This window comes from Antechinus flavipes, chromosome 2 (assembly GCF_016432865.1).
Source record: "Antechinus flavipes isolate AdamAnt ecotype Samford, QLD, Australia chromosome 2, AdamAnt_v2, whole genome shotgun sequence".
In the NCBI taxonomy this organism is placed as follows: Eukaryota; Metazoa; Chordata; class Mammalia; order Dasyuromorphia; family Dasyuridae; genus Antechinus; species Antechinus flavipes.
Genome location: NC_067399.1, coordinates 454762596 through 454773653, shown reverse-complemented (window position 1 = coordinate 454773653; position 11058 = coordinate 454762596).

Below are 11058 nucleotides of genomic sequence, written 5' to 3'. Positions count from 1 at the left end.
GACCTGTATTGAATTGTTTGCATTCTCAAAGAGAGGGAGTGGGAAGGACTGAAGGGAGAGAATAGAACTCAAAATAAATGTTAAAAATTGTTTTTACATATAGCTGGAGAAAAAGTAAAATATTAAATAAAAAATCATGGGGAAAAAAACCAATTCTATGCCAAGAAAAATAACTTTATGCCTCCTTTCCCATAACTCTGTGGATCACAATATTTTTCCTAGATACTACTGGTTCACTATATTTTAATAGCTTTTCATTTATTTCTACATTGCATTCAGAATTGTTTTCCTATTAACATATACAAATAGCTTATTTTAAACAGCTAAACCCAGATAAGTTTCGAGTTCCTTTTCATCCTATTTATAAGTATGTCTCCTGGATACGCAAGAAATAGAAAATGAGAACAGATTGCTTTTTTTTTTTCCAGAAGAAAAAAAATTAAAGAAAATTATATTTTCCCTTTCTTATATGTGTGTCAAAAATATCAGAAGCCTGAAAAAAAAAAAAAAAGTGATCTTCTAGATCTTTCGGGCTCTTATTTACATTACACATTGCTACATTCCCCTAAATTTTTTAGAACATTAGCACAAGAAGGAACCTTAAATTATTTACTTAAAGAGTAAGAAACATTAAAGAAAACCTTCAAAGAAAATGTCAGACATAGAATATAGAATGTGAGAACCACTACCAGGTCTGTATCCCAAAAGAGATAAAAAACCAAAAGGGAATGTGAGAAAATAGGACATTGTCACTGAAAAGACAATAGAATGGCAGAAGTGAAGAAATCTCTGAACAATGAAATTATTAAGGCTGTCAGAGGAATGACAGAATGTGAGAACATGGAATATGAAAGCTAAAAATGTCCTTAGAATACAGAATGCGAAACAAACAAACAAACAAACAAAAAAAAAACACCTTTCAACTGAAAGAATTTAAGAAATTGCTGTATTAGCCAGATTTTAAAGGACAAAGATAAAGCCAAACCCATCTTAATTTTAAAACAGCAAGATTTTTTTTGAAGGATATGAAAACCATATGTACATATTTATATACAGGAGAAGGATATAAGACATGTGATCCTAGATACAGTACCACCATCCAGAGTACTTGCTTTGGTCTGAAGTAGGAAGAGGAAGTTATTACTTCTATTATTCTATACTACTACTATTACTAGCAATTCTGCACTAGAGGAAAGACGTAAGTGGAAATCCCAGGGAAAAACCTTGGAGAGAGATTGCTTAGTGATATAAGACATAGTTGTGGCAAGACAAAGACTCTGGGATACTCCAAGCTCATTGTTGTGGAAGACTCCGCTAAGGGATCAAGGTCCAGAGAGGTTCCTGTCCAGGGTATTTACTAGACGGTTTCAAGACACCCAAAACATATAAATAGACTTCACATTAATTGCCAAGTGGCAAAAAAATTTAGTTCTCCATGGTCAGTTTCTCTGAAAGAGAGGCAGCATATCTTCCAAAATACTGGCCTGTTGTTTTGTATCTCCCAACCCAGAGGAGGAAGGGGATGAGGGAGAAGGGATGGGAATAATGTAAGATAGTAATAATATGCTGCTCCCTCACTCCTCAGATAAGCAAGTCATCTGTGATGTGTCCAATCAATCACTAAGCCTATATAGCTTGTCAGAAAATCATATAATTAATTGAATAAGCAGTTTTAAAACAAGTTCTAGATGACATATAGGTAATAGAGGACTACAATATTTTGTATTGAGTTAGATCAAGGAAACTGGATGCTTCAATCTAAGTAAACCCAAAATACTTTCTAATGTTTCTATTAGTAGGTCAATTGAAACTAAATACTACAATTGATAAGATTCTTTTCTTAGTCAGAGGTTGCTTTCATGGAAATTCACCAATCTAGTTGTCATTCTAACTGTATCTATTTGTAGTATTTTTCTTCAGCTATAATTGGCCTGAATTAAATGTCTAAATCAATGTCTCATTTTACAAATTAGCAACCTGAGGAACAAAAGACATTATTATACATGGCAGCATAGTACATTAGAAAATAGACTAGGTTTAGATTTAGCAGATCTGAAACTAATCCTAGATCTGTCATTAGCTTTGAAACTTTAGGCAAATCCTTTCCCCTCCAAACCTAAGGGAAAAACATAATATTTAATTGGGGCTAGTTCTGAATGTCCAAAAGGCATTTCAGATAGATACTTAGGCTGATGAACCTTGAATTGTCCAGAGTGGGAAAAAAGCTGAGACACATTGAGACCCAGTCCCCAGTGGAAACTATAATCAGAAGGGAGGGAGTGAGAAAGTGAATGATAAGAAAAATAAAGGACAAAAAGATTAAAATTACTAAATATTTTAGGAAAATTTTATGATCAAAAACCTTGATCATAAACAGATGAGTCAATAGGAAAAATAATAACAGAAATAAATATGGTTTCTAATTCTAGTACACAAGGTCAGGTAACTAAGAATGCTGCAAAATAAAGAAAAATGATCCAACATTTGAAGAGACAGAGTAATTTGTGGAATTTGAGGACAAATCCCAAATCTATTCCTGAATGTTTTAATAAAGAAATTAGAATTATGAGAGAAGTTATGTACTACATAGCAAAAATAATGATTAAGAAAAATTGAATCTATGATGACAAATCTGGCCAAAGAAACAAAAGACAGAACAATAGATTGGAAATGCAATACATAGAATTAAAGAAAACTTAGAGGAGAAGCAATAATAATAAGAGAAAATATACTCAGTAGGCAAGCAAAACATATTGAATTAAAAGTACAGAAAATGAAATACATATTGAAAAAGTTTAGAGATTACCTATAGAAGGAAAAAAAACCTCCAAGATATATAGTGTTTTAATTTAACAATTCAGTTCAAAAAAGGAGAAGGTACTACAGTATGTCCTAAGGAGCAATGGAGCTGAAGACAAACCCTAGAATGAACCTATCCTGCAAATTTGAGCTTAACTATACAGGATAAAAAATAGCTGTTCAACAATAAAGGAGAATTTGAGACATTTTAAAAAAAGAAAATCAGAATTGAGATTATTTGCCTCTCAAAAAAAACTCCAAACAAATCTATCTGCCAAGGGAAAGTCAGAAACTATATGAGCAAAACGACAAAACACTTTCCACACAAATAAAGTCAGATCTAAACAATTGGAAAAATATCAAATCCTCTTGGATAGGTCAAGTAAATATTATAAAGATGACAATACGACCTAAACTAATCTTATTTATTTAGTGCTAAACCAATCAAACTCCCAAAAAACTATTTTACTGACCTAGAAAAAATAATAACAAAATTCATCTAGAAGAACAAAAGGTCAAGAATTTCAAGGGAACTAATGAAAAAAAAAATCAAATGAAGGTGGTCTAGCTGTACCAGATCTAACACTATATTATGAAGCAGCGGTCATCAAAACCACTTGGTACTGGCCAAGAAATAGACTGGTTGATCTGTGGAATAGGTTAGGGTCACAGGACAAAATAGTCAATAACTATAGCAATCTAGTATTTGACAAACCCAAACACCCCAGCTTTTGGTATAAGAATTTACTATTTGACAAAAACTTTTGGGAAAATTGGAAACTAGCATGGCAGAAACTAGACATTGACTCACACTTAACACTGTATACCAAGATAAGGTCAAAATGGGTTCATGAGCTAGACAAAGAATGATATAAATAAAAGAGAAAAGCATAGGATGGTTTACCTCAGACCTGTGGAGGAGGAAGGAATCTGTCACCAAATTTGTAATATTCTCTTTAAAATGTAATGTTCTCTAGGAACAGGTTTCTTGGGAGGAGCCTTCCTTGCAGTTCAGTAACCACCCCAAATGCATCCAGGAATTAAAGTCCAAATCCTTTATTGTCTCAAGTTTTGTCTCCTTCACTTGGAGCTCGGCTAGTTTTTATGGAGGCCTTCTGGAGCTTGGTTTCAGTGTTCTCCACAGGACAGCCTGCCACTTCTTCTCTGTCTTCCTTCGTTCTCCCCAACTGAATCCTGGTTGAGGCTTCCAGCTTATATATGGTCTCTTTTTAAAAAAAAATTTTTTATTTTATTTAATAATAACTTTATATTGACAGAATCCATGCCAGGGTAATTTTTTTTACAACATTATCCCTTGCACTCGCTTCTGTTCCTATTTTTCCCCTCCCTCCCTCCATCCCCTCCCCTAGATGGCAAGCAGTCCTTTACATGTTGAATAGGTTACAGTATATCCTAGATACAATATATGTTTGCAGAATCGAGCAGTTCTCTTATTGCACAGGGAGAATTGGATTCAGAAGGTAAAAATAACCCGGGAAGAAAAACAAAAATGCAAACAGTTTACATTCATTTCCCAGTGTTCTTTTTTTGGGTGTAGCTGCTTCTGTCCATCATTTATCAATTGAAACTCAGTTAGGTCTCTTTGTCAAAGAAATCCACATCCATCAGAATACATCCTCATACAATATCGTTGTCAAAGTGTATAGTGATCTCCTAGTTATATGCTCTCTTAAAGTTGTGAATCTTGTGGAACTATAATAAATACTAAGTACATGTACTGAACTAGCGAATTGTTAAATACCATGCTAAATAATCATTGTCTCTATCAATTCCACTGAACTTAGCACCTTGTTTTAAGTTCTGGCCCATAATAATTATTGATCACAAAATAAACAATTTTTATTATATTAAGTTAAAAAGTTTTTGTACAAACAAAACTAATATGGAAAAAATTAGAAGGGAAGCAATAAACTGGGAAAATATTTTTACATTCAAAGGTTCTGATAAAATCTTCATTTCTAAAATATATAGAGAATTGACTCAGTTCTCCAATTGATAAATGGTCAAAGGATATGAACAGACAATTTTCAGATGAAGAAATTGAAACTATATCTAGTCATATAAAAAGGTGCTCCAAATCACTACTGATCAGAGAAATGCAAATTAAGACAACTCTGAGATACTATTACATACCTCTCAGATTGGCTAAGATGACAGGAAAAGATAATGCAGAATGTTGGAGGGTATGTGGGAAAACTGGAACACTGATACATTGTTGGTGGAGTTGTGAATGCATCCAACCATTCTGGAGAGCAATTTGGAACTATTCTCAAAAAGTTATCAAACTGTGCATGCCCTTTGACCCAGCAGTGTTACTACTGGGCTTATATCCCAAAGAGATCTTAAAGAAGGGAAAAGGACCCACATGTGCCAAAATGTTTGTGGCAGCCCTCTTTGTAGTAGAAGTATAGAAACCGGAAACTGAGTGGATGCCCCGCAATTGGAGAATGACTGAATAAGTTATGGCATATGAATGTTATGGAATATTATTGTTATATAAGAAACAATCAGCAGGATCATTTCACAAAGGTCTGGAGAGACTTACATGAACTGATGCTAAGTTAAATAAGCAGAACTAGGAGATCACTGTACATGGCAACATCAATATTATATGATGATCATTTCTAATGGATGTGGCTCTTTCCAACAATGAGATGATTGATACCAATTCCAATGATCTTGTGATAAAGAGAACCATCTACACCCAGAGAGAGAACTATGGGAAATGAGTGTGGACCACAACTTAGCATTTCCACTCTTTCTGTTATTGTTTGCTTGCATTTTTCTTTTCCTTCTCAGGTTTTTTCTTTCTTTCTAGATCCAATTTTTCTCGTGCAGCAAGAGTATAAATATGCATACATATATTGTATTTAACATATAATTTAACATATTTAACATGTATTAGATTACCTGCTATCTAAGAGAGGAGGTGGGGGGAAAGAAATTTTGGTACAGAAGATTTTTCAAGGGTCAATGTTGAAAAATTACCCATGCATATGTTTTGTAAATAAAAAGCTATATTAATAATAACATTTAAAAAGAGAGAAAAACTCAAACAATAAAAATACAGGAAGAACAAATGCAGGAAAGGACAGTAATAGCAACAATGAGACAAGAAAAAGACGACTTAGAAACTTCTTTATTAATGTAAACAAAGAGGCAGAGGTGAAGATGAAGTAACAGTGAAGAGGCAGACCAGGGGCATTATAGATAGCACCCAGTCACTCCCTAACTACAGATAAATATTTCTTTTGTGGGATTGCATTATAATATAAGAGGTTGCATAAAGAGGAGAAGGGAGTAGGGGAATAAAAAAAAAAATAAGTGATGAACCAGAGTCAAATCAAAGGCTAGCAATAAAGGGAAAGTGAACTTTCTGATCTCAGAAAGAAAGAAAAAAAACTTACTGAGGAGTTGCTGGGAAGGAGGGAAGAAAAACTGAAAAAGGGAAGAAGGGAAGGAAGGAGACCTTACTTTGGAAATGGAAGTGTATTCCACTGATGAATCCTCCAATAGATGAAAAGATGATGACTGGAGGAAGATAAAGATCTTACATACTGTATTAATCAGAGGTTTGGTACTGTTGTGGGAGGGGAGAAATTAAAACCTTTTGAAGGATTGGAAAAGCATTGACAAAACAAGGACATTTTCAAATAAAAACCTCTTCTACCAAAAAAGGTCAACAACAAAGGATACAGATCAGTGGTGGACTGCAATCAGGGATATGGAAGGGAAAGCACCCTACCACGAGGGCAGCATCCCCTCTGGAAGTGAAGCATAATGGAAAAGGGGAATCCATGAAGTAAGCCCTACAAGGCACTGACTGAAAGCATATAGATGAGAAAGCCTGGAATGGAAAACTTGAAAGTTTTATCTATAAAAATAATATTGAGAAAAAGAGAGAGACCAAATAATTATAGAGATCATTCACCAGGTAATGAAGGTCTGGAGTAAACAGAATAACATGGATCATTAAGAGAAAGTGTTTTTTTTTTTAAAGGGGTACAAAAAAGTGAAATTTAAGAACTAAAATCCAGGACCAGCTGAAAGGGAGAAGAAAAAAGAGAACGATAAAATACAAAGAGATCTGTGGTGAGGGGGAAAGATTCATTGGGAACAAGGCAACCTTAAAAAAAATTAAAATAAAGCAATTGAAGGAACACAATACTCAGCCTACAGCAGAAAAGTGAACTGAAAACTGAAAAGCATCTGCACAAAAAAATTAATGCACCTACTACACAATAGAGCAGTGGTTGCATGGGAAAATATCAAATGTCTCTGATAAGAGTTTAATATGCAAGATATGTTAACAATTAATTAACATATTTAAAACTAATAGCCATTCCCCAATAAATAAGAGGGAGGCTAAAAGGATATAAATAGTCCTCAAGAGAATTGCAAAATATTCAAACCATATGTAAAAAATGTTCTAGGTCACAAATAGGAGAAATATAAGGTTAAACAACCCTAAGGTTTCACTTCATATTCTGCAATTTGGCAAAAATGACCAAAAATAGCAACAGTCAATGTTGGAGTGGTTGTAGGATATATTAATATATTCTGAGTGAAGCTGTGAAATGGCATAATCATTTTGGAAAGTAATTTGGAATTATACAAATAGTGATTAAAATGTTCATAACCTTTGAACATTAGAACCTCCATTGTTCTAAGGAAGTAGATTAAAAAAAAGTTCTCATATATTTGTAGTATTTATAGTAGCAATTTTTGTGATAGCTAAGGATTGAAAACAAAGTGGATGCCTGTCAACTGGGGAATGACTAAATAAATTGTGATACATGAATATAATGAAGCTGTTTGCACTATTTATTGTTTCCCAAGTTCTCTACAAAGCAGTCTGATTCAATTTCTCACTAACATTATGCTGAAACAACTCAATAGGAAAATCCCAAATAGATTAGTATTTGTAATTAAAAAAAAAAAGCAGATGAAAGGAAAAAGGCAGGAGAAAGAATAACTATTTGGCTATTTAGCCCCTGGTTGTGTGAAGACATATCCAAAGCATATTTCATTATGGTGGTTACTGTGTCATTTCTAAGGAACAAGCTTCAATGATTGCCAAGCACTGGGCTATTAACAAATGACCAGTTTCCCAGGCAGTTATGTGAATATCAAATAGCTTTCATTATGGAAGAACCTTTGGCTCAGGAGTTTTTCAAATACCTAATTTCAGTGACAAACTCTAATTTGATCTCCTTCATTTCCCAGGTTCTTTGCTAAGGCCTTATTAATGCATTTAGCAAAGACTGAATGGGATATATAACGTAGTAAAATCCATATCAAAATTCTCTAGCAGACACTGTATCAAAATTAAGATCTTTGATCAAATACATCTCATGTCAGCTTTCCATCTTTTCTAAGTTTTTTCCTGCTCCATGTCTCTGAACAAATTTCCAAACCAGCTTTATTTCTGCTCACAAAATCAGATTTTGGATGAATTGGCTCTGGAATATAACTAAAGATAGGTACCTTGGCTCATCTTATTCATGCTTCACAATGGAAAATCCAAATCAGTAGTTCTATTCCTAATCCTACATGCAAACAACACCCTAGGTTTGAAAGTTTAAAACACAATCACAATATAATAGAAAATAAATACTGCAAAATTATACAGAACAAATAAAACCCCCCCAAAAGAATTCTTTTGCAGAGTTAAAGAATCACAGACATGAAACTGTGCATATATTTTCAGATTTGGTTGACTATCAGTTTTGCTGTTTGTTTTTCCTTTTTTTTCCTTTTTTAGGAAATATTCTTTATTATGTGAAGTGGCTTTCTAGGAAGGAGAAATGAAAAAGATATGGAGGAATATGAATAATAACAAATGAAAACTATCAATAAAAAGCATTTTTAAAATTTAAAATAGCAGGAATTCTTTTTTCTCCATTTATTATTGTTGTCTTTCCCATCTGTCTATCTCACAGGTAAAACAGTTCCACTTATGTTCAACTCAAATTATTAGGCCAAGACTAAGAGCTGAGAGAGCCCTATAAGAGCATGTATTCCAACTCCTACTTGCTGAAATTATTTTGCTATCATATTAATACCAATTATTAAATTGGGATTCAGGCTCTTCTCAGTTTCTTCATTAAGACCTAATCTTGTTAAAAGTCAGTCTCTGAAGGGCATAACTTATTGAGGAAATTACCCTCTTACCCTCAAGGAACATGGTCTCCAAATTTGGGCAGGATTCCACTCAACTAGGAGACCTAATTTCTGCTTAAAGTCTAAACAGAATCCAATCTGGATGAGTTCCTACTGGGGCAAAGGGGCGCCTATATATGTACACTTCCATTAGAATCAGGGTGACTCAGCTCATAAAGGAGATAACCCTTCCTCTATCCAGACTGTTAGAGGTGGCTGAGTCTCACAATCAAGTCACAATCTTAAAAAGAGAGCTGTCAGCTCACCTCGTTATTAAATGTCCACCAATCAGGATTATTTTTAATTGTCAAAGGAATTCCCCTTAAAGGGTTATTTAAAGTTTTCACATTCTTCATGGATCATCTTTGGTTGATGAGAGACCACTGATTATCAATTTACTGATTATTAGTTAGCCTGATTAATAAATTCTTACTTACCCAGGAATTCTATCTCTTGGGGTTATTTCATTCCTTTCATTGTCTAAGGATTTCCCTATAAATCATTCCCAAAAAGAAGTCCACCCAACCTCTATTTGAAGGCTTTAAGTGTTCATTGGTATCTAGTGTTATTGGTATCAATAGATACTAATAGACTGGTATCTATTCCAGTGACTGGAATATAAAAAGTGCTTTACAAATATTTAATTAATAGGCGATTTGAATTGAGTTCTATGAATGACTGAATTCATAATAACCTAAAGCTATCCAACAGAACTAACAAAATTCTGTCACTGGTTAGCTGAAGTCATAGAACCAAGAAGAAAGAATAAATGGAAGAAATTAGAAAAAGCATTAAAAGCATTTCTTTAAATCATACATGTGACCCCTAAAGATTCAGGTTCAAGTTCAAGTCTCTCATTTTTAGACAGAAGGAAGCCAAGACCCAGAAAGACTGGGTTTTTTGGTTCAAAGTCCTACAGGGGGGAGTAGCATAGCTGATAGTTGAACATGGATCTTTTAACTCCAAATGTGTGATTCCATCCATTCTACCACACAATAGGAAGTGGAAATAGAGATATTCTCTAAGCTCCCATCTTGGCATAGGATTCTATAGTACTAAAATCTAGGCAGTATATTCAGGTTTCACTCAGTAACTTAAGTTTTTGAGCATGCCTTACTATGCTGTAACACTTAGTCACTTGCCCCTTAAACTGGACCTTGGAAACTTGCTCTGAAAAATTCATCTTTCTCCTGATATCTAGTGCTCTTTCCAGAGAGGAAATGAGACGTTCCAGAGTAAATAAAAGCTTCCCTTCAGCCCTCCACTCTGACAAGGAAACCCAAACCAAGAGCTCCACCTTGCAAGTGTCCACAGCCAACAGTGTCACTGCCTCACTGCTTCTGAACTCACTGGGTACTGGTTCCTTCTCATTCGGGGTCACATCTCTGCAGCACAGCTGGGTCTGGCATTTTCCATTAGCTGAGGTTCACTCAGTCTCCCCAGATTTAAACCCTGACTCCACAAACACTCTGGGAGTTGAAAGTCTATGGTTCCTGCTGAGGCTCCAGCTACACCCAGGTAGCCCAAGAGGTTCTCACTAGGTGTTTCTGGGGAGCTAGCTTAGAGATGTTTGTACTTTGGAAGGATGAAACCTAGCCCAGGGTCTTTCTTCAGATCTTGTTGGGTTGTATCATAAGGATCTCTGTTCTGCCCCAAATTGCCTTGATTTTCCACCAGTCTATGTTCACCTTGAGGCACCAATTTGTTCTATTTAGGAGGGAAATCAAAGAGCTTGAAATTTATCAACCTACTCTACATCTTTCCAGGATTCTCCCACCCTAATGTCTTGAGAAACACATGGAAGAAACGTGTGATTGACAAGTAAAACTGCTACCTTTTTTTTCCTTTTAAATCTTGAGAAACAAAATGCTCGGTGGAAATTATGGAGAATGTGCACAAAAATGAAGAATACATTTCCAGATCCTTTTCCTTTGTGCTTCTATCACTATTGTACACAATTCTTTAAAATGATGATGCCGATGAACTACATACAGAAAGGACTTGGAGACTGGAAATCATGACTAGCGAGACACTTTAAAAGAACAAACAAAAAAAAAATGGTAAGACATTCAAATA